This window comes from Aptenodytes patagonicus, chromosome 13, assembly GCF_965638725.1.
Source record: "Aptenodytes patagonicus chromosome 13, bAptPat1.pri.cur, whole genome shotgun sequence".
Classification (NCBI taxonomy): Eukaryota; Metazoa; Chordata; class Aves; order Sphenisciformes; family Spheniscidae; genus Aptenodytes; species Aptenodytes patagonicus.
Window position 1 is genome coordinate 10,041,717 of NC_134961.1, and position 23,594 is coordinate 10,065,310.

Consider the following 23,594-nt stretch of genomic DNA (forward strand, 5'->3'; position numbering starts at 1 on the left):
TGACAGGAGGTCTGGAGAAACCAGTGGCTTAGCCTGGGTGGAGCTGGGGAGTGGGGATGGGACAGGTTGTGTTGCAAAGGGCACAGCCATTCAGGTAGGCTTGTCTTTCAATTCCTATTAAGCAAAGGAGAAAAGCACAACTTCCAGAGATGACCTGGGGTGCACAGACCCATGAGTGCACAGTGGGCACCTGCCACTGGGAAGGTACTGTGCTGAGAGGCATGGTCCACAGCAGGTTGGTGGGCAGGCATCTGAGCTGCAGGACGGATTTGGCTTATCAAGAGGGACAGCTGAGATAACCCTACCTCACCATCCCATCAGAGCTGTCACGCTGCCAATAGCAAGGTCCAGAGTTGGGCAATGAATGTGCTGAGGGGCCTGGAAGTAGAGGGATGGGATCCCCAAAACTGCCTGCCCTCCACTCCTTGACCAGAACAAGTGACTGAAGCAGGGAGATCGGTCTGAGGAAATTGCCATGTGGAGCAGGGTGCACCTCAGCGGGATGAAGAACATTGCCACCAGGCATCAGGGCTGGGAGAGAGCAGAGCAGCTGAGCACAGGAGGGGGATAAACATCACTCCTGCAGGGTGCTGCCCCTGAGGCAGGTTGCACTTAGAGTGGTGGGCTAAGATTTATGCCCTGCAGGAACATCATCCTGGGCACCACAAGGAGTCCAAGGGCTGTCCAGAGGGTGCAGAGCAGGCTGAGCTCTCATAGAGCACAGACATGGGAAAGGAAAATGAAAGCAGCCCTATGCCAAGGTCCTGAGATCTTTCTTTCCTCTCTTCCCAGACCATAGTACGGTGAGATCACTAGGAGCCAGTGCCGGCTGCTAAATCTAATCTGCCATGTACTTTGGGAACAGCATGGCACCGTAGAAGTCAGCAACTTGCTGTGAAGGTGGCCGCTGACCCAGAGCCAGGTGCATGGCTTGAGCAGGTGGGAGACTGGAGCCGGTGGAGCTAACGTTATTTTATCTGGGTTTCGGTCCCTGAATCAGGGGCTGGACAGCATTAGCCATTACTGATTTGGAGCCAGCAACTGAACGACTGCAGAAGAAACTCACACTCGCTGGATCCCTGCCTGGGCACTGTTTCAGCTACGGCTGCCAGCAGGCTCATGCAGCTGGCCTGTCCTGTGTTATGATCAGAACAAATGACGTGGGACTGACAGCATCCCACAGTCCTGGCCACACCAAGCACAGAGCTGGAGCAGGCATACCCTTGGAGCTGGGGCTAAGAGGGTCTTCTCTCTGCTGGAGTCTGAGTGTGGCCTCTGGGGAGGAAGCATGGACTTGTAAGGTTGACCTACCAAGTGATGCTGACTGCTCCACGTTGGAAGTTGTCTCTCTGAGTGCAGCATGCAGGTTCAAATGTCACAGAGAGATAAGAAAGGTGCAGCCTTGGAGGTGGAGGAGAAAGGAAAGGAACAAAAAAAATTCAATAATGAATATATTATGTAGACATGTCATGCCTCTTGCCTGCTGGCATGGATTAATGTCCATAAATCAAAGAGGAAGGGACTGTTTTTAATGCTGGAGATGGAGGCTGGTCCTCGGAAAATTGCTAAGGGGGCATTAATGAGGAGAGACATCTGGGAACAGCTCCAGGTGCATTGGCTGCATGCACGGGAAATTCTGCAAAACCGTTGTCAGCTAAAATTTATTCCTGTGCTGTGGACACATGTGGTCCATGAGGACAAAAGTGTGGGGACCACAGGTCCCCATGTGCAGGCTTTGGTCAAGCTCAGGAGGAAGGTGGACGGTCCCTTGGTTCTCTGCTCCACAAGGCAGCTCCTCACCTTCCTTTCTCCAGGCCTGGGTCTGCACACCAGGAAAGCTGACCCCATCTTTTGACTTTTCTCAGCAAGAAGGTCCACACTGACTAAGTGACAGGACAGCCTCAGCCTGTGAAAGCCAGGAGCCAAGATTAAGGTGGGCCATGCTATTACATCTGTCCTGCCTCTGCCGGGCATGCAGTCACCAGAGACAGGAGTCAGGTACGGGAGCAGCACCTCTTCCTGCTGTTTAAATAAGCATCGGATCAGCCAGAGATAAGGACAGCCCCTTGGTACTAGAAGGAGCCCTCCAAATGTGAAAGAAGGAGCTCTGACATTACGTGGAAGGGACTGAGGACATAGAAGCTCAAAGCATGGAGTGTCCCTCTACAACATTTCTGGAGCCCACCCCAAGGGTGGCTGGTGGGTATCTGGGCAAGAAGCAATTGCCCCGTTGAACAGGCACACGCCCCAACGCATTAATCAGGGTCTGCCTTCCTGCAGGATGTTTCCCTTTGAGTGGCCCAAGGCCCCTTTCAGGATTTCAGAGGGACATTAAAGTCAGTGGAGATGGCACAGCGCGACCTTTCACATCCCCGGAAGGGCTCTGTGCGGTGGGGGCTGCTGTCGGGAAGGGGCGGGTCACTTCTGCTGTCGGTATTTTTTGCTAAGGAGAGTGTATTGAGTGCCAAGATTTCATTAATCGCATTTCATGTGCATTTTAAAAACCCTTGAAATCTTCACTTTTTAAGAACATTGCCCTCGCCTTCTCCTCTCCCACCCACCCCATAATCTGGCATTGGTGGCCTCTCATGCCTGCTCTCCCTCTGCCCTTCCCATGACCACCTCCTTCCACTTGCACTGACCCACTTTAGCCGTCAGATTTACAGCCGAGCAGCTCACCCAGGGAAAGAGGCTGGATTCACAGAATAAATTTGCAGAGCCAGGGAGCCAGCTGGGGACGAGCGAGCAGAAACAGTCTCCCAGAAAGAGACACCCACACCCAGGCACACAGGGAGAGGCGAGAAACCTGCCGGGGAGATGACTGGGGGCAAAGGATGCTAAGAAAGCATATGTTTGCAGCACGAAAGGATTAGAGGGGTAAAGGGGAAAGAAAACGAGGCAGGAAGGCAGGGAGGGAGGGAAAGGCATGGCAGAGAGGGGCACAGGGCAGTGGGAGGGAACCCCACCATGGCACGGCTACTATTTTTCAGGTTGTACTGCAAGGAAAATGTGTGATTTGGGAGAAAGCTTGGTCCTAGCAAGGGGGAAATCTGCTACCAGGAGGGTGACAAGGGACATGGGTAGGGCAGGACAGGGAGCAGGGAAGTTGCTGGCTTGGAGGAGGGAAGGGGGAGGCTTGGAAGATCTCGAGGGCTGCAGAGACTGAGCTGTGCAGAGGGAAAGGAGGGATGGAGGAGGCTGAGCATTTGGAGATGCCTCAGCATTTCAGGGTTTATTTGAAGTGAACAGCCAGCTCCTTTGAGGTTCACCTCTCATCTGATGGAGCAGCCCCAGTTCCTGACAGCAGAGCAGAAGTAGCTGCCATCCCAGGGTCCCAGCAGAGGGATGGAAACCCCAAGCACGAGATCCAGAGCATTGCTACAAGCAAACCCACATGGGACACGAGCAAGCTGTGCTGGGGCCGAGCTCACAGACAGACAGGCTCAGCCCTCGGAGAGCAGGGAATTGCTGTCCGTCTGTGTCTCTCTCTGTTTTCCCTGATTTTATTGTGTTTTGTTTAATTGAATCACACACACACATGCACACAAAGCCCCAACTCGTGGTGTAACGTCTGTAAGGAAACGAGCAGCAAATTAACGTTCCAGGAGGAGCGATGCCGAGCAAACACATGACACTCAGCATGAGCCGCAAGCAGGAGGGAGTGAAGCAGCAAGAGGAAAGGGGGGAAGAGGAGAAACCTGCAGAGAGGGAAGAAGGAGCTGCAAGAGGGTTTCCCATGGGGAAATGGAACTCCAAATAAGCAGAACAAGAGAAGGAGAAAAAACGGAAAGGAGAAGGGAGGGGGCAGCACGAATGATGCTGGTGTTACCTATAAGGCTGCTGTGCCCAAACTCTCCACAGTCCCTGTGCAGAGAAGTTCAGAGCACAGGAAGGGAATGCTCCCACAGCTCAGGGCTGGGGGATGGCTGGGCTGGAGGGACAAGGCTCAAAGTCTCAGGGGTCCTTTGCTGCTCCAGAGCTCTCCTTCCCAATTACAAACAAAACATCCCTCTGGACACAGTGCCATGGTCTAGTTCTCCTAGGCCTCCATCATGACCTGCTCAGCCTCTCTTGGCATGGCAACCTTACCCCTCTCTCAGCCCTTGGCTCAGCTAGGACCCCCTCACCCCTTCCTCTTATGGTGTCTGCTGTATCTGCGACTCCACACAAGACGCTTATCCTCAGGAAAATATCGGATACTGAGGAATGATAGACAGGTGGGGTGAGACCATGATGTTCTGGGGGATGTGCTCCAGCACTCCCCAGGCTCCTCATCCCCAAGGAGCAGCACCCCAATGGCACCATCCAAACCCTGGATGACCGGTGTAGCCCTCGGCCCAGCCAGAGCCAGCGGACCAGCAATCTCCTTTGCTGTGACCACACTGCAGAGGGCAGGAACACCAGAGGGGAAGGAGCATATCCAAGACGGAGGGTTGTCTGTGCAGAAGGGCAGCTCTCTGGCCTCTCCCCACCTCCCAGCTCACCCCGGCTCGCGAGGTGCTGGGACGTAGCGCAACGCTGATCAGCCACTTGACAAGGAGAGATGCTCTTCAGCGCTGGAGAAGTGCAAGGTTAAAGGATGCGAGCATCCTGCCCAGGCTTGCTGTGACAGGCCTCACATGTGTTTAGTCACATCCAACTATGAACCCACTCTGGAAACCAAGACATTTATTCAAAGGAGCAGCAGCATTGCACACACATCTGCCTGTGTGAAGGAGAACTTCAAAAGGGCTGACAGTCACGGAGCCCAGCAGTAACCTTTGGCTAATTAGCTGTCTTGATTTCCTTGCAGTTTATTTTTACACTTCTCGGGCTCTGAAATGCATTTACTGTAATGTCAGAAAGGTTGTGGTAAATATAAAGCTTTGAGCAATAACTATACCCACCCCACTGGTCTTTTGGGACTGATAGCTACAGCTTGGCTTGGGACAGGCAGGCTGACAATGCTTTGCTGAGGTTTTTGTCTTGCACAGGACTTACTGAGACTACTGAAAGATGGAGGGACAAGAAAGCCTGCAGGATGCAAAGCCATGAGCCAGCTCAGGAAGGAGAGGTGAGGTCAAGGAAAGCAGGCGACTAGAAAGGTGGGAGTAATGTTGAACCTGCAGAGAGGAACGGGTGGGACCCCATTCCAAGCATTAATGAAATCATCAGCTGGAACTGCTGTCCAGAGAGCCTTCCTGCTCCCCAGGCAAAGGAGAAGGGTGCTGGGAAAGTTGCTGTTGTCAGATCTCAAGAAGGGATTTGAAAGCCCCAGGCCCCATTGGGATGGAAGGTGACTGTGGCTATCGAAGTGGGTTACTCTGCTCCTCACCCTGCCTGTGCTTGAAATAAGCCTGTGCTTCATGCATTGCTGCACGGTGCCACAGTCTCCCCGTGACCCTTGTTGGAGGGTGGGGACTGTCACCGGCTGGGACCTGACCTCCCAGGGCTCCCCTAGCAAAGCCCATCCCTCAGCTGCCAGAGGAGCTCACAGCCCCAGCTGACACCCCCTCCATCCCAAGAGCTTCTTGCACTCCACAGACTGGAGCAGGTTTGCATGTCAGCTCTGACGACTTCCTTTTGGCCAAGGTGTTGGGGTTAAGCCGAGGGTGACCACAGCCTGAGCTACTCCTGCTTCTCTCCATAGGGGCGTGCAGCCCACGCTGCCGGCAGCTTGCAGAGCATCTGCCTCCCACCGCCTCCTGCGGGCTCTGGACCCAGTGCTGGGCAGAGGTGTGAGACCAGGCTGAGCCGCATCGTCAGGAAACGCAAAGGGTAAGAAAACAGCTTCATTATCTCTGTGCTGTGATCTCCAGCACAAACCACTCAACATGTGGCTCCCCCTGAACTGTGCACAGAGAATATCAGTAGAAGGAAACCAGAGAAGAGACCATTGCATTAATGATCAGAAATGAAGCAACGCTCCTCTGCCCCGGATCAGTGCTACACTGGTGAGGAGACCTCTGAGTACCTGCAGATGGGTGGCAGGCACCCAGCACTTCAAACAGCCTTCCCTCCCTTGGCTGCCGCTCTGCCTGCCTGGCTGGGTGTCAGTCTTCAGGACTGTCCCGGGTACCAGTCGGAGAACTCAGTGCCAATTAAAATCCAGGCTGTTGTTTCCTTTGAACTGTGGAGAAACAAAGCCTGTGAATTCAACCTTTGCCTTTTTTTTTCCCCCAGATGATGTCAGGAGTTGAGACAGAACAGCGCTGAGTGCAATTGCTGTTGAAAGCTGCTGGCTATTTCAGCGTGCTGCTTGAACTCCACCGGCAGAGGCTGTGCTCGAGTCGGTAGCCTAGCTGCTTAGCTCCAGATCTTTAATTTTAAGGGTCAAATCATTATGAACTCGCTCAGGGAAGTTAATAGGAAGTTTACCTTTGCCTCAGCTATGTAAAACCAACAAGAAATTCCCAACTGCCTCTAGTGATACACTGTCCCATCTCCCATCCCAAGCATCCCTTCCTACGAGTCAAATTCACATTATATTTTCATTTTTAAATCCACTCTTACAATTAAAGCTTATGCTGCCTGATCAGAACCAAAATGTTTCGGATGACTGGCAATAAGACAAAGGGCTTGATTTAGGGACTGACAGCAGCCAGCACTTAAATCTGAGTCTCCCCACTTCTTCTGCTGAGGTTCAGGTATTTCAGGACTGAGCTCTCTGCTGGGATGATGCACCTGCATCTTTGCAGCACAAGGCGCAGCACGGCTCCATTCAGCCCCTCAGTGTGCAGCCAGTTGGGCCCTGACTGCACCAGCAAATCTCTGGCTAGCACCCAAGCACCTTAAAAGCCCTTTGCAGCTCCCTGTACCAACAACCTGCACCTGGGTTGCTTTAAAGGATGAATACCATGGGCACAGTTTCAAAGCGTCTTACTGACCATAAGGCTTGTGAGCAGGACAAGGCCCTTTGGTACCAATAGTCTTAAAACCGCACACAGAAATGACGGTGAGTAATAAGCAGTGAAGGCTTCAGCGACAAGGAAGGAGTTATTATATTGCTTCAAGAAGACAAGGAGGGACCTGCAGCACTGAGCCCTCACCCCTATCAGCCCTTTTATTGCCCATCCCCAAATACTTCGGACAGATGTGGGGGACACCTGTGTAATCCCAGCCCTCTGGCATGGCCAGAGCCATGGCATGATGCAGGGATCCCTTAAAGGAGTTGCTACCATTCAGCAAGGGAAGGTCCTGAGCTCGTAGGTCATGCATATATACATGCATATACATTATTTATACCCTCCACATGACAGCTGCTGGCTGTATCTACAGACTCCCTCCACTGACGCCTCTTTCTGAGTCATGGCTGCGTAAAGCTCCTTGACAGACCTGGAGGATGAGAGACGTGGTAAAATCCCAAACATGAGTATTGCATCAAAGGCACAGTGATTATCAGAGCGCAGATAAATAACAGCTTCCTCTCAATTTGGAGGGGGGGGGGAGAGCTAGGGCTGTCTAACCACCCTCCTGGAGCTTTCATCCTAGGGGAGGTGGCAGTAGCGCAGGGTACAGACTGAGGGACACAGTGTGTCTGTGCTCGTGGCTCCAGGGCCAGTCCCAGATGCTCCATTGGGGTACATTGAGGGTGTCTGTCCCTGCTGCTGGCAGAGGAGCTGGGGAGCTCGGTGAGGAGCTGGTGGGTGGATTTCAGTGGGATTTCTCCTGCATGGAGAGCTCTGACAGTCCTCCACGCATGCCTGGCTGTGTAAGTCACTCACTTGGCTGAGACTCAGGAGAAAGCCTCATGCAAGACTTTCAGAGGATGTTGCATGCAAATGGTGGGAGATTACCCCACATATCATCACGGATGGGCTGTGGTGAGCCTGAGCCCGTGACACTCTGCAGTGCAAAATGAAGAGGCATGGCTGGGACAGTACCAGCAACCCATCCTTTCCCTGCATCTCCCCTCTCCTGATGATTTTCCTTCTCTCATTACCATCTTCCTTATTTTCCCCAGGACTTTGGCCTGCTCTGAAACTGCCACTGTGTCAGCTGCCCAAGATGTGGGAAGGATACAGGAGCATCCTGATGGATGCAACAGCCAACAGCAGGTACCCTCCATTGCAACGGGCATTCACATTTACAGCCACTATTTCAACCAGCCCTTGAGGTCGGACAGGAGCTTTGCCAGCGGTATAATGCCGGAGCCCAGCTCTGGGGGATAGCTGCAGCCCCGAGGAATCAGTGCCTATGTACCACCCCACTCAGCACCACCAGGCTCTGAGGCCTGGAGACCAGCACGAGGTAAAGACTGCCCCATCCTACCCCCGCCCCGGGAATAGGGACAAGGAGCAAGACATCAGGGAGGATCATTACTTTCATAGTGGGTTTGCCAGCAGGGAAATCTGCTCCTTCCAACTCCACCTCTCTGCAGAGTCAGTGACTCCCCCCACCATGTATTACATTTTATTCTACAAGTGCAAAGCAATTTCCATTGAGGGTAGGGACACTGAAGCACAGAGAAAGAGGATAATAATATCTTATCTTTCTTTAATCCCCACCATCCCAAAGGATCCCGGTGCCGTTTGCTTTACTTTCTATATGTATGCACAGTTAATTAGCATTACCACAGAACTGCAGGTATTCTTAGACTTAGTAGAGGGAATATCTTGTAATAGGAGGGTAAGCAAATTGTTTCTGCTGTTTCTATTACAGCCAATTTTGATTATCCAGGGTAATGGGATAACAGGGACAAAGCAAAAACATGGATAACATGAAACCTATGCAAATTAAGCTAGAAAAAAGTGATGCTGAGAGTAATGGAGGAAAGAAAGGTCAGTGATACTGATTAAGGAGCATGGAGATCCCTGCGCTAGCACTGCCCTAAGCTCATAAATCCATACACAATGGTACCTGGGCACAGTAGTTATGGAGCAAATCTACAGGGTCTGTCACTATGCAGGGGAAGCAGAGACATCCCCTGCACAGGAAAGCCAAGCTGCAGCAGAGGGAGGCGAATTGCATTAAAGCCGAGCATTTCAAAGCCTCCATGTGAAGGATTTGTCATTAAAATGAATAAGATTTGGGCACTCAACCCACCTCCTCCCTACATGAGCAGGAAGAAGCCCAATTTAAAGGTCAGCGTCTTAATGGCTTTCGCTGTGTATATATCAGGATAATTCCTCTCCAAACAGAAACCCAGCACCCGCTTGGTGAGCCACAGCCACTGTTTGAAGGAGCACGACAAGAGCATCCATAGCTGAGCAGGTATAGGTATACAGATTATGTATAGCTTCTCCGTTAGGAGGGGAGAGGCTAAGAGGAGAGAAGACCTAACTCCAACCGCATCTCCTTGCAATATGGCCCAAGTTGAGGAAAGGAAACAGCACTTGAGTTGCTCTGTAGTCCCCCGTCTCGGCAAAGACCGGATTCACTCTGCTCTGCCAAAGGGGATTTTCAAATCCTCGGCACCAATATCGTGGAGGCAGCTCTGAAAAATCTCTGGTGGTGGGTGGATAAAAAGGGCACCAGTGGAGATGAGACAGAAAGAAGAGCGGGAGGAATCTTAGAGGAAGACGAACCTTCTTAATAGGTTTTATTGATTTAACCCAAAGAGAGAACAGTAGGGGGAAATTTATGCCATTTAAACGCAAACCAGCAATAAAAATAATCATTAGAGTCATAATCTCAATCTGTTAGCATTTTATGTAGAAATGAGCTTAATGGAAAATATTTTCCATGTAAACTCTTTGCATTTACTTAGTATGAATGAGCCTCTTAAATATAATTCAATCATTATCACGGACTTTTTTTAAGGGGTTGTTTTCAGTCCTCAGTTCTTTAAAGTGCCTGATGATTTCACAGCCCCTGTTGAGCCTGACTTGGAGAAGCTGCTGGCTCACCCCAGCTGTGAGCCAGTGTCCATATCTCTGTGGATATTCCTGTTTCCGTACTGGAAATATATGTGGATTTCGATGGCACTTAGAAATCATCACTCTTCACCCAAACGGTGCTGAGATTTTGTGACTGGCCAAGGAGGCTGCATTGCTCAGTCAGATCTTGGGACCTCTGATTGAGGAAAAGTGACTTCAGAGCATGTTTCCAGGCCCTTCATCTTCCAGAAGATGTGAGAACCACCTGACAATCTTTCTTAGCTTTCCTTCTTGTAAAAGAGGAGGAAAATGGGTTTTTTTCCCCTTTTTGGAGGAGCTGCATGGCCGGCAGTGAAGATGCTGAGCCCGTAGCCCAGGTGGGATGCCCTTCCTCGGTGCAGGAGAGGAAATCGGACGTGTCCGCCTGCATCTCAGAAGGAGCTTTTCTGGCCAGTGCCTTGTCCCCAGGATCAGCCCCCGTGGGGACATGGCGCTGCCCACGTGCAGGCGCTCAGGGGAGGTCACCGGCCCTGTGACTCCCGTACCACGCGTATCTCGGCCACAAAGAAAGAAAGAAATGCCCTCTTCTGCCTGGGGACACCTTTTAATCTTCTTGCTAGATTTTCATACACTAGTCCGGAGTCTCAGCTGGGCCAGGCATGATCTCATTTAGCATCCCATCCACAGGGCTCTGCTAAGCCAAGGCTGCTATTTTATGCCATGTGCTGGTAGGGGCTGAGGCCACTCTGATTCATGGCTCCAGGGGCATTGCCACCGCCCCGCAGCAGCCCATACCCTGCCTGGAGTGGAAAACATCCCATGGAGGTGGCCACCTGGACCAGCATCCCCAGTGCTGGGAAGCTCACAAGCCCCTTGCAGACCCGCTGGTGGCAGGATGCTTGGCAGCAGGTGCCGGAGCAGCGGCTCTCCAGGAGCCAGGCAGCTGCCAGGGTCCCGTGCCAGGGGCTGTGTTGGCAGAAGCCGCTGCAGCTCCTCGAGTGGGTCTGGCCCTGTGACCACAGCCTGGGGAGCCAATCCTGTCCCCGATGCCCTTCTCATCGCCAGGTCTCCAAGTGCACACCGGACCTCACACTGCACGGGTAATTCTGGCTCGCAAGGAGGTTATTAAAATCCATTCAAAGCTAATGTCAGCCATTTCGGTGTTAATGTCAGTGGCTGAGAGGCACAGCAGGAGCGGGGGGAGAAGGACTTTGATTTCCCCACTTTAATTTCCAAGCAGGGCAGGCTTGGCAGGCAGCAGTGGGAGACGGAGAGCGGCAGCAGGTGGGAGCATGTGGTGCCGCATCTCGCGCCGCAGACAGGTGGGATTCGCAGTTTAATCCCATCAGCCAAACATTTCACTCCGTTTTTTTACTTGACAGCGTCTATCCCTTGCCGGCCGTTTCAGAGGCATGTTAGCTGCCAGGATCCCAGCAGGTGAGTCTGCCTGAGCACTCAGCTCCAGCGCGGTGGCTGGAAGGGGCTGACGGTGCCGCTCTGCACTGGGGTCCATCAGGCCTGGCAGGTGGGATCGGGCATTGCACCCAGGCACTTCCCATCGGGTCCATTTGGAGTTTCAAACCTCTTCCCCCAAGTTCAGCCCTGGGTCTGCGCTCACTCACAGCCCCTCAAATCCGCTGTGGGCGAAAGCAGGGCTGGAATTTGCTCAGTGGTCAGGTGAGTCCAGAACAGCCCCTGGATTTTAAAAAAGCTGGGTAATTTCAGGATGTGGTTACCATCACACAGGCTAAGATAAGAGTAATCAGAGCTTCGGGCTGTAAGCCGATTCCTTGTGAGTCTCAGGAAGGAATTAGCCCCATCTCCTCCGCCCTGTGCCGCCCGGCAGGATTTGCACATATGGGAGCACACCTGGCAGGAGGCTGAGCCATGGGGACACACGCGTCCCGACACTTGCCGGAGGCAGGGTGACAAGGACCCTGTGGAGGCAGTGCAGAAGTCTCATAGGCAGAAGAAGGGGCATGGGAAGCAGCAAAAATCTGCTCCGACCACAGTCTGCAGGGCAGGTATTGCCCTACCCCCTTGCAACAGGCATGGACCCCCGAGGTGCCATGCTGCTCTCCCTCCATCCCTGGGAGGTCCCTGCCCTGTTTCTCCCGCAGTTTCAGCATCTGTTTGCAGCGGGGATTCCTCCACATTGGCTGAGAAATGCATTGCAGTCTCTTAACAGCTCATCCTGGCTGGAAGCTTTTCCTCATATGTAAATACCATGTGTATAACAGTGGCCTCATTTCATACTATGGAAGTGCGTCGGATGCAGCTAAACATACTGAAGATGGCCTAAATGATCCGAGTTTAACATCTGGTTATGTAGTCTGAAGATTTCATCGAGTTTTTAGATTACAAGGCACTGTAACTGTAGTCTGACCTCCTGGATAGTGAATTTTACCCAGGGATTTAAAGCAAGTCTGACCATTATGGTCCATCCTTCTGACAGACAAAAATTAGCCTGGTTCATAAGCAAGAGGGGCGGCTGCTGGAGGCAGATTGATCACAAGTCACCCGAATACCAAAGATCAAAATGTTTACCAGCATCTCTGAAGGGCAGCAGGTCCTGGCTGACAATGCTGCCACAAACTAGGTTATTTTGCTTTAGTTTGTCTGATTTGTGAAATGAAAGTAATGAACAGTTCCGAGGTCAAAGCTAGTATTCAAAAGCCATACTGGTACCGCTGTTTTCACCTAGAAAAGTGCTGCTATTCAAAAGTCAACAGTATTAGAGAAAAGCAAAACTCTAGTGGTTGGCAGTGGTCGGCCAGATGGGTCAATGAGGTGGTTTAGGATGACAGGACCGCCGAGATGTGTGGCACCAGCAGCCACAAGTCCCATCCCACGTCCCTGCCCTCCTGCCCCAGTGCTGGGGTGGCTGGGGGAAAGGGGCCGGGGAGGTCGGAAGGAGCCACATCTCCCTGCGGCCGGCATCTCGTGCCACGTGGCAGGTTACCAAGCAGCTGAGAGTGGGCAACAATTTCTTTTGCCAGTTTTCTAATTTATCTAATGAGCAAGAAAATAAATCAAGCTGACAGTCACCCAGGTGGTTTTGAGCCTTGGCTCCTCACAGTCCTCTTGTTCTTCCAGCCCATTTTATAACAGGGTTATAACCCGAGGACACGGCAATAACTCCTGCTATAATCTTTTCTTTACTAACGTCACTTAGCAGATGGAGTCATTTAGAGGTGCTCACGTTTAAATGAGTGGCTTGCCCTGAAAGGGACAGAGCTGGGGCTGCTGGCAAGGTTTTTGGGATCATTAGCCTAGAAATTGCTTAGCAGGGGAAGCAGTTGGCAGGCAGATTTCACGGACGTGGCACCGTTGTCCTCTGCCAGCTAAATTACAAGGCTGAAATCCTGGAGCTGGATGGGGCCAAACTGTTCACAACAAACAATTTAATTGATGAATGAAGTGAATTGCCCAGGAGATGATTTTTAGTCATCTGCTCATTGCATGAAGACTCTTGGAGAAGGGTCCGTGCAGTCGGTGTCACCGGCTACCTGCCCACATCAGGGACAGGCTGGCTGGGGCTCCCCATCATGTGGACCTTCACCAGAGTCACCTGGGCACCTGCTCCCCGCATGAGCAATCCAGTGCTGCGAGCACGGCTACCTCCAGGCTTGCCAATCCAAAGATGTTACGCTTCCCTACAAACATAACTGCTCTTAAGCCTTCATGGCTAGATCAGTGATGGGACCACGTAGAAGATCTCAGCATTGGCTGTTTGAAAGGGAGCCTACACGATGTGAAGAACAGCACTAAACTAAACAGCAACACCTACTTTTCAGCTTCTGCAAGAAACTCAGTGGCAATCTTGAAGGACTCTCCTCTCTAGTTCCCTGACCCCCTGCACAATGCTGCACAGGCTACTTTCATAAGCTCCTTTCATCTGGTCTAATAAAGTAAATTAGCTCTCCAACTCTTCCAAGGAGAATAGCCATGAAAATGTACATTGAGATTAATGCTTGCAACCCTTGAAAATACCTCTTGCTTGTGAAAGGGTTCCGAGAAATGAATAGAAGGGACAATAATTACCAAAGAAGGGAGAAATATTGTTCATGCTGGCTGGGCAGCATTTGACCCAGCCCATGCAGAGGTTGGGGAGAAGAAGGAGGAAGGAGGCAGGGAGCAGAGACGATAATGGCAATCATTGTTCTGCAGGGAGCAATATCTCACAGTGTCTACGGAGACCAATCCCAAATTATTCAGCCTAATAGTTCTCAAAACAAACTCTTATTCTGCTCCTTTGCGGCAGGCACGAAGCTTTCTCTGCAAGTCCCTTTTTACATCTTTGGTAACTCAGTGCTGGATGGTATAACACTCAATTGTGAAAACCCTGCAGGAGGCTTTGATGCAAGCATCTTCGAGATGCAGGGCTTATCAGCTCAAATAACACAACTGTCTTTTATCCTTTGTGTCCCAAGCCTGCTGTTTTGGCACTTATGTTTGTAATTCATTGCCTGGCTCTGGGTCTGGATCCATCAGGACAGGCAACGCTGTCTATCTGTCTGCATTGCTGAGATATTTGTGTCTGCCCGGAGGGACCTGAGCACCTAAGCTCTGCTTATCTTCAGTGATGCTTAGGTTCCTAATTGGTTAAAAGTCACTTTGGAAAGGGGGTCTTAAGAGCTGTAGACTTGTAGGTGCTTACAAAATTACTACCCCCAGGCCAGGCTGTCCATCTTTCCCTCCCTCCCGTCAGGGGCTATGTCCTCTCGGTGCCATCTGGCCTTCAGAGATGCCCGTGCACCTCCAGCACCGCCGTTCCTCCCTTCCAGACCAGCTCCAGCCCGCGGACCTGCACGCCTTTCACCAGCACTACATTTTCTTCAAAAAAGGACAAATGAGGTGGAAGAAGAAAAGGTGAAAACATGGTAATAGCTGTGGTGAAAGGCTGCTGCTATAGACTTCACAATGCTGGAAATGGAGGCTCAGAGAAAAGTTTTTCTCCAAAGATTACTCTTTTCAATCTCAACAGCACACTGAAGAGAAGTTTAAGCACACTTTTTAACACCTTTTGTACTCAAATTCCAAATTCATCTGTCTACCCAAACAACAACAGAAATAACCTTTTTTTATCCAGCTGCACATTTTGCTATAGAAATTTGTTTCCATTAGACTATTCCCTTTTGTCCTCTTAAAAAGCATATTTTAAATAATAACAGTGTAAAAAAAAATTATACACTAGCCAAAAAACTCAACCCTGTCGACTGTGCACTTTTATACAAAAGTTATCTCTTTCTTTCGATGGACTGATGAAAACCCTTTTCATAATGTCAAGGTGGGGATGAGAAGAAGAAAATTTCTGAGTGCCCAGCACAGCTAGTCATTTCAACACGAAACACATGGCAAACTCTGGTCTTAGAAAACCAAATTACAGCACCAACATGAACCTGATGTTCTCTTTCTGCTTTGTAAAACATAATTTTGTAGAAGTTGGGATGGAGGCACATATTGCACTTCTCATCGGGGGAAAAAAGTACATTTTTTCTATATTCCTTAAATCTTAACAGGAGAATGTGAATTCAATCTTTAAAAATAAAAATAAAAATTATAACTATGATAACTTTCACTGCTACCACACTTTTAGGAGGGCAGGAGTCGCAGCTCAGCCATTCAGGGTTTCCCCGGGAAGGTCCACGCTTAGCCAGCGCTCAGAGAAGAGGCCCACCAGAGATCACCCCGGGAACAGCAACGTCAGAAACATAACCCTAGATAGTTGTCCATGTCAGCACCAGAGTCTTCCCTCTTGGAAGTGAATGCCACGAGGCTCCCCTTCGCACTCCAGACCTAGGGAGGATTTCCAGGTACTTGAACCCTCCTCAGAAAGACTTGCTCCATCCATGCGATCCCCGTTGGCTCTCTCCCATGGCCAGCTGTCTCACACCAGCTACCTCTCTCACTCCGGAGATGCAATTGAAAAGGTCACCCCTTACCTTTGCACCTGTGTGTCACTGCTGGTTCCTGCTACAGTCATGAACGTCTCCTAGTTGTGGTCTGCAGGGGCTGGGAGGCACACTGGACACAGCATTTGGGATCCCGCAGGATGGTCACCAAGCCCAGTATTTGAACTGCGAGGAAGAAAAAGAAAACATAAGAGGGAGTTTCATCAGGGGCTATAAAAGATTGATTGACAGCTTGATGAACACAAAGCCATCCCAGGGACAGCACAGCTACTCAAGTCATGGATCAGACACAGAGATGCAGGGACCAGATGCGAACGGGAAGAGGACCAAGGGGAGGTCCAAACAAGATCAGCTGCTCAACATAGTAACTAAAAGGGAAAAGAAATCCACCCGCCAGCGGAGGAGGGACTGTAAGAAATGCTGGAAGGAGACCTGAGACTGAAGTAAGAAGAATGGGACAAATGCCAGACAGGGACTGAAAGAGATGCAGGGAAAATGGATAGCTCTGGGCATGCACAGGGCAGATGGCACAAGACAGACGTCAACACAGAGCTCCTGAAGGAGTGAGGAGCCACTGCCACCACCAGCACCAGCCGCCCAGCACGGACAGATTTTAATAAGCTTAATAATCATCCTTACACCTGGGGGTTGGTCTCATAAATGTGTTTTTAAATCTTAAGTGTGATTTTATTGTCCTCATTGGTCACTTCCAACACCCTCTCTGTTTTTCTTTTAGTTTTGGGTGCCTGGCTGGCCAGGGCTCTCTGTTTACCACTGCTGTCAAGCTCCTGCTCATCTGTGGTGCAAGACAACCAGTATAGCAAGAAGTGACACTGATCGTAACAGTACTCATCTTTGTGATATTCAATGCCTTGTTTTATTATCATCAACATAATAACAATAACAGCAATATTAGTGACAACCATTTTATTATTCCTCCTGTTAGTAATAGTCAGACATGACCTAAGAGGTATTTCAGAAAGACAACACAAAGCCAGTGCAAGATCCAGGAGAACAGGGCAGTTAATTAAATGTCAGAGTGATGGACAGAGCTGGGACAAGCCTGGGACAATATCAGAGAGCTGGACAACCTCTGACAAGCGCAGGGAAATGGATGGATCTGGGACACGTCCCAGACCTCTGCCCCAGCAGAGGCAGAACCCTCCTACCTACACACATCTTTAAACACAACATTGCTCCCTGCTCTGTCGCTGTTTCATTGACTTATGCAGGTGAGGAAATTTTCTGGAGAAAACTGCCTTCCAAGCCATGTCACCGACCGCAGTCTGATCTGGTGACATTTTATTACCTCCAAATGGTGCAAAGAAAATAAAAAGCCCCATTGAAAATGACAGCGTCTTAAATGTGGTTTTAAACCAGCATATGTGTGAACTCACAGCAGGTAGGATTTTTTTCACGAAAGATTTCGTCTCCTTTTTCCAAACTAAACATTCACAAGAGAGGCAGGCGGAGGACAGTGAGAGAGAATGGCAGCCGGAGGGCGTTGCAAAACTCCAAGAATAAATATTACAAAACAAAAGCAAGCCTGTGACAGATATCGGGCAATCTGTAAGTCATCAGGAGAGTGGAGAGCATAATAGACTAATCAATCAGGTAGACAAGGGTGAGAAGTGTCACGGGGAGGCAATAGGTAGTTGGAGGTCAGTTATGAAATATAATCTCTAAATTGGAAGGAGAAGGACAGTAGCACAAGAACAATGACAGGTATTTGAATGCAGGTAGGCATATGTTGGATTGGTGATTTCCAGGAGAGTGAATGTTGGATGAGAATATTATGGGGGTAAGAAAAAATAACCTGGTATTTTAGAGATGGGCACATATTCTGTAAAGTGAAAGGCTGAACTGGCGAGACTTTAAAGTGTAGCTCCATTTCAGAAAAGGCTGTTGAAAGACAGATGGTAGGGCTCCCTGTTGCTTGTTCCTCCAGGTTTCCAGACAAAGTTTGTCAGGTCAGAAGCAAAAAAAGTGATGCTTTTCCTAAGCATAAGTCCTACAAATACCACCTGGGATCTGAAAGCCAAGCCATATCCTTTCTAGCTTGTGCTTTCTCATCAGTGATCCCGGCATGAGTAATCTCTAATCTAGTTAGCTAAGATGCAGGGAAGTTGCACGCTGCCATGCATGAGAAGATGGGGATTCTGCAGGTGAATTTAATTGTTTCTTCTACAGAGAAAGTGGGAGTCAATAAAGCACAACTCACTCTCCATTAGCTATCTGGGCTGCACAGTGACAAGAATAATCCACGCAGCATCATTTACTTCTCTTGTTAGCTAAGCAGGTAGAGTACTATTACACCCAAGGAAAAGCTTGACTTAACGTGAAGTCATTTCTACCAACACTTTTCTGACCTTAATGACATACTACAAAGGCATCACACAGTCCTTCTAACAACAGCTAGACCCGAGCAATTAGAGCTGAATGAACAATTCGTAATGCCTAATCTGTCTGGCAAACTTCGCTTCATTTTATGCACACGAAATGTTCACATGCAGGTTGCAAACTTCTCACATTTCTTTGTTACTGGAAATAACTTGCCATTTTTTCCCCTAAACAAATAGCTCCGTGACAGCTCACTGAAAACAATCTATATTCAAAACGTAGGCTGCGCTGATGGGTTATCCTGGCCACGTGGTGCTGTTTCAGTCTCCCCATTGGGTGAGAGACCAGAGCGGCTCCAAGAATTGCAGCTGTTACCTCTCTCGTTTGAAAGTCCCTTTTGCCAAACCTGCCAGCGTTAGAGCACGTTCGCTGGACTGAATATCAGCCATGGCTATGGGTACTGTGGGAACAGAGCCAGCTGTGGTCCCTCTACAGCTGATGGAGAGGGCCAGGTATCTTCAGAGGCCACTGGAGAGGTGGACACCAAGGACATGTTGGAGAACCTGGAGACCCTAAGATGGAGAGCCTGACTGCCTTAAACTGCGCGCTTAACTCTCCATGCCCAGCGCTGGCCAGGGCTGGGCCAGATCCTGCAGAGAGAGGGGCACCAGTTTGCAGCCCAAGAGGTGGCACGCTGCTCACATGAGGCTGGACCAAGGGCCGGCAGCTGACCCACCTGGCTGCTAATGAAGCCAAGAACAATGTGTGCTCTAACGGACTGAGACACGCAGGGAGATAAGAAAGCACGGGGCAATAAATCAGGCTTTCAAAGCAAAGCATATTAGGAGATCAATGGGACAGATATTAGACCAAAGGAGCAAGCACCAGAGAGACAGGAGCAATTCTGTTCCTCCTCCTTCCCCCCCTGTTGCTAAGGAATTTTTTTTTTCCATTTAATAACATCCTCATTGTTTTTAAATGAGCAGCAAAGCCACTGGGTTCCACGTGGCATTAGCAATGTGTTTGTGAAAGGGAAAGCGACTGGCTCCTAGCAGGATTTGATAAAAGCCTCTCCAAGCTCCAAGTGATTTACAGCTCAGGAAAACAAACACGGACTGATACAAATGCAGAGAGAGGCAAAGACGGCACCGACATCCAGGTACACTCAATTACCAATTCATCAGCCCAAGTGAACTTGAAGGGCTTTTCAAACTCTACACAGCTGTAAATTAATGGAAATCTTTAGATGGATAGCATTCTGCAATAGGGAGAGAAGAAGACTAATTTGTTGATCTTCAGCTTGGGAGCCCTTGCCTTTTGTGGGCGAAGGGCCACAGGCGAGGGGGGCAGGCGGCAGCTCCCACTCCCCACGTGAGACCGGGGAAAGGACCAAACGTCAGGACGCCTTTCGCGCGCTGCTGCAAAGCTGCCAGCACACACCTCTCCCTCCCTCTTCACTGTGCCATGCCCCAGTCCCCAGATGGCCTATTTTTCCTATCTCTACTAGAAACTCTGCTTTCACCTGCCCTGGAGGTATTTATGGCAAAGCTGTGAAAATAACCGATTTTTTGGATCATTGGTTGAACTAAAAAAAAAAGGAGGAAAAAAAATCACTGCACAGTGACCCCAAATTGGAATTGCCCAAGCTCTCCACAGCAAAATATATATAGAAAAAAAAAATATCTATGGTCAACCAATTGTTTAATTCAATCTGAAACCAACTCATGGGGAATGTCATTTTTCCCTCCATCCCCTGCCTAGAAACCCATTTTTTCGCAAGAAGAGATGATTTGCAGCTTCCAAGCTCCATGCTCCAGCGGCACTGACACCGACATGGTGTTTGATATCTTCCCCCGCTGCATGAAGCTCCTCAGCAGTGGGGGACGGGGCCCTTCAGTGCTATTGTGATAAAAACTCGGAGGCAGCTGGGGGTAGCGACAGCATCGCAGGAACAGAGGGAGTCCGGCTGCCGAGAGACTGCAGGAAACTCTTTGTTAATTGTTCATGCGGAAACTGTTTTCATTTTGATGTCTAATTGATATCTTGGGGAAACAGCATCTTTGGAAAAGACAGCGCATCCTCCCCAGATTCTGCCTGTGCGTGCTCAGGCGAGGTGCCCCATTCTGCCTGCGCTGATGGCGTGACTTGCTGCCCCCAAAGATGCAGTGCTGTCCCTGTCCCCCCACCTCACGTCCTCATCCTGAAGTTTCAGAGAGCTGAACCAGTGCAAGAGCCCCGGGGCAGCTGGAAGGGCGGGTGCTGAGCTCAGCCACCTCTCAAGCCTTTGGCAGAGAGGAGACTTTGGAGAGTTTTGCACCGAGAGATGTCCGTTCATCAGCAAGGCGAGTTGTGAGAGCCTCTGGTCTCCACTCGGGGGTAGGGACTGCCCACATCCCTATGGGAGCTGCCAGCACCATCCCTCCTCCTGCCAGAAGGAGCACAGAGCCCTTAATTTCCCACTGGATATCAACCCTCCTCCCTCCTCTTTCCTTAGGCCTCCTCCAAAGACAGCAGCCACCGCTCACACATGCAGCTCCAAGGCTGGCTCTGAACTATTTAAAAGCACAGCAGGTATTTTAATTATTCACGTCAAGCACACCTTGCTTGCTAACAACTCTCTGAAGCTGTCATAGCCAGCGTGGGGTGGAGAAGAGCCCTGCCAGGCGGCTTTCCCATGGCCAGGCCTCGGGGCGAAGCTTGGGTCTGCAAAACAGCCATGATCAGGTGTTGTCACCAAGGGCAGAGGTAGCACGGGGACACTTGGGTGAGGAGCACCCTGGCAGATCTGCCCAGTCCCATGCACACTTGCCTGCCCACCCAACCCATCACCCAGCCACCTGCCCAGCCTGCCCTGCGGTCACCGTTAGGCACCTCACGTGCTCCAGGCCCAGAGTATCTGCTGAATGCTTTGCTATTGCTGCAAGCTGCTGTGCCCCATGCTGATTACTGATAGATTAGCTCTCGTAATATTTTAAGGGTGCTGGAATTACCAAGATGCAAGGAAATAGAGGGGCACTTATACGGCACAGCTGGGTGGCTTCAGATGAAGACAATAGTGAGGATGGCATGCTTCCTCATTGCCTTGAGCTGCTCCCAGGGTTATATTGCAAAGAGCTGCTTTGGAAATCAAGCCCTTGCCACCCTGCAGCAATGTCTCTACTTGCTTCTTCCTTCCCAGTACCATCAAAAATAGTTGTTGCAATAGCATCTGCTCTTCTGACCCACATCCCCCCCTGGGGGCCTGGCACTGGGGGCTCGAGGCAGAACAAGCTCATCTTTCGCAAAGGGAAATAGGTGCAGAAAGAAGGATGGTGTCCCACCGACATGGCTGGAAGAAAGACAGCTTGTGTTAAAGTGAGCCAGGCTTGCGCCAGGCTCGCAGAGGCTGTCCTCAGCTCCAGAGGCAAGGTGTGGGGCAGAGACGGGCATCCCACCTGCAGAAGGATCGGGGCTGTGGGCTCCTTCATTCTGACCCTGCTGAGTCTCAATTAAATGTGAGCTTTCTTTTCTAGACCTCAGGATTTCTATCTGAGGTTGTTCCTTTCCCTTGGAGGTTGTTCTTGGTTATTTCTCTTATTTCTGATAATTATTAAGTGGCTCTTCTTCCCTGCCTTTGCTCACCATTGCCTCAGTGAAATTTGGAGGATTTCCAAGAATATTCAGGATCTGTTTTCCCCCACCTCTATGCGAGCAAGAGCCTCAACATGGGTAACCCTGAGCTTCAGGGCTCTTCTCTAGCAGTAATAACCAGTGGGCAAAGCCTGCGAGCAGAGAGACCCCCACAAAAGCACACCCCCTGGTTGCAGAGCTGGGGTCTTCAAGCCTCCTGGACCATCAGAGCCAGCCCCTCTCTTTTTAACCTACATGGTTTTTAATGCTAATTTCCACCACATGCCCAATTCGAAGCTCTAATAATGAACAACTGCTTTCTTCCTTTCCTTCTGATTTCATATTCATGAGTCAGGGTTTCCTGGCACTAAACGTAAATGCTAAACGGAAATCGCTGCACAGTGACATGTCTGTGTAGCTTCACTGTCCATTTATTTGCCTTTTCAAAGAGCTGCTGTGTTAAGCAAACATCTCTGCCTGGATCCTATCTGGAGGAGTTTGTCTGGTACGGCATGGTGCCTGCCGGGGTGGGGGAAGCGACTCTGTGTGATGGTGTCTCATAGCTCTGTTTTTGCTTCAGGGTATTTCTTGTACAATAGTTTGAGCTCGGTGAATACCTCAACCTTTTCTTGAATATTTGCTTGAATCTTGGCAGGCTGCGTTCAGAGCGAGGACTGAAGCAGGGAACTCCCAGAGGGAAACACATCCATCACTTCAGCTCGGACTCCACCGAGGGCTCCCGCAGGCAGCAGTGGGCAGATGTCTTGGCAGGGGAGGCAAAGAGACACCTGTAACATCACTGGGCAAATTATTTTTTCTGGCAACTAGAAAATTCACATACACACGCCAAAAAAATATTTCAGGATTCATCCAAACTTACTGCCCTCTCCCAAAAAAGAGAGACAAAAGGCATCTTGAAAAAGGGAATGTTTTCTGTTAACCATAATGGTCAAAATGTTTCAGTATTTTCATTGAAGACTATGCTTCCATGTTGAATTGATTTTTTTTAAAAAGACAGGGGCAAAAAAAAATCTAAAAGCAAAAATCAAAGGAATTAAATCTTCATGTATTTCAAGGTGAACCAAGATGTTCTTCTCTGCAGAGCCACCAAAGGTGAGTAGTCTCTCCTCCTTCTAACTTGCCTAGGACGGAAGCTTTAGACACAAACTGGCACCCTGAAGTCCCCACTCCAACAGCCCACCCTGCCCGTGGAGCAACATGTCTGCCCACCTCTGCTGGTGAACCATGTTGTCCCATTGGAGACATCATCGTCCTCACCTATCTGCTCTGCAACCAAACGGGAACAGATATCACCACCCTGGGAGCAAGGAAAACCACCTGGAGCTGGGGTTGGGCTGTGCTTGCCTCAGCTCACTGTCTGTTCTCTTCATGGAAACACCAGCTGAAGGTGGCTTTCCTCTAAGACGTGGGCTGGAAAGGGGAGCAGCTGATGTTCAAGTGCCCCGGGCTGCTCCGCTGGTTTTGCTCCTGCAATGGTCATCTCCATGGGGCAGGGTGGGCAGTGAGGAACTGCAACGGTGGATATGGCGGCTCTTTCCTTGTCCAATGTGAGAGGCTTTACAGCTGCCTCCACTGCAGCCTCCTTCTCCAGGGCTCCATGGATGCACTGCAACTCCTTACAGTCTTGTTACTCTATTGCCTTCTCCCTTTCCTTCTGCAGCCACCCATTGTCTTTCCCTGTCTGCCTTTCCCCAAATGCTTTAACAAAGGAGCTCATAGGAAGGCAAGAGTGAGGATGAGAGATGAATTTCAGACCATGAGAAATGAACTCACAAATGTGAGTGTTTGCAACCAACCAGCTGAAGAGTTGTGCTCCTGCTCATGGAGGACATGCTGTGTGGCATGTGTTCAATCAAAGTAACCAATGGGGACCACATTTTGAATATTATCTACATGGAACAGACTCCTTGTG

General features: G+C 50.1%; 1 protein-coding gene across 3 annotated transcripts in view; it reads right to left on the bottom strand.

Moving 5' to 3' along the window:
- Positions 1-23,594, bottom strand: part of ELFN1 (extracellular leucine rich repeat and fibronectin type III domain containing 1) — a 109,639-nt gene that overhangs the window by 33,812 nt on the left and 52,233 nt on the right. For all 3 annotated transcript variants that reach the window (XM_076351188.1, XM_076351187.1, XM_076351190.1), the window contains exon 3: positions 15,743-15,877. The gene's annotated coding sequence lies outside the window, so the exon portion shown is untranslated. The remainder of the gene's footprint in view (positions 1-15,742; positions 15,878-23,594) is intronic.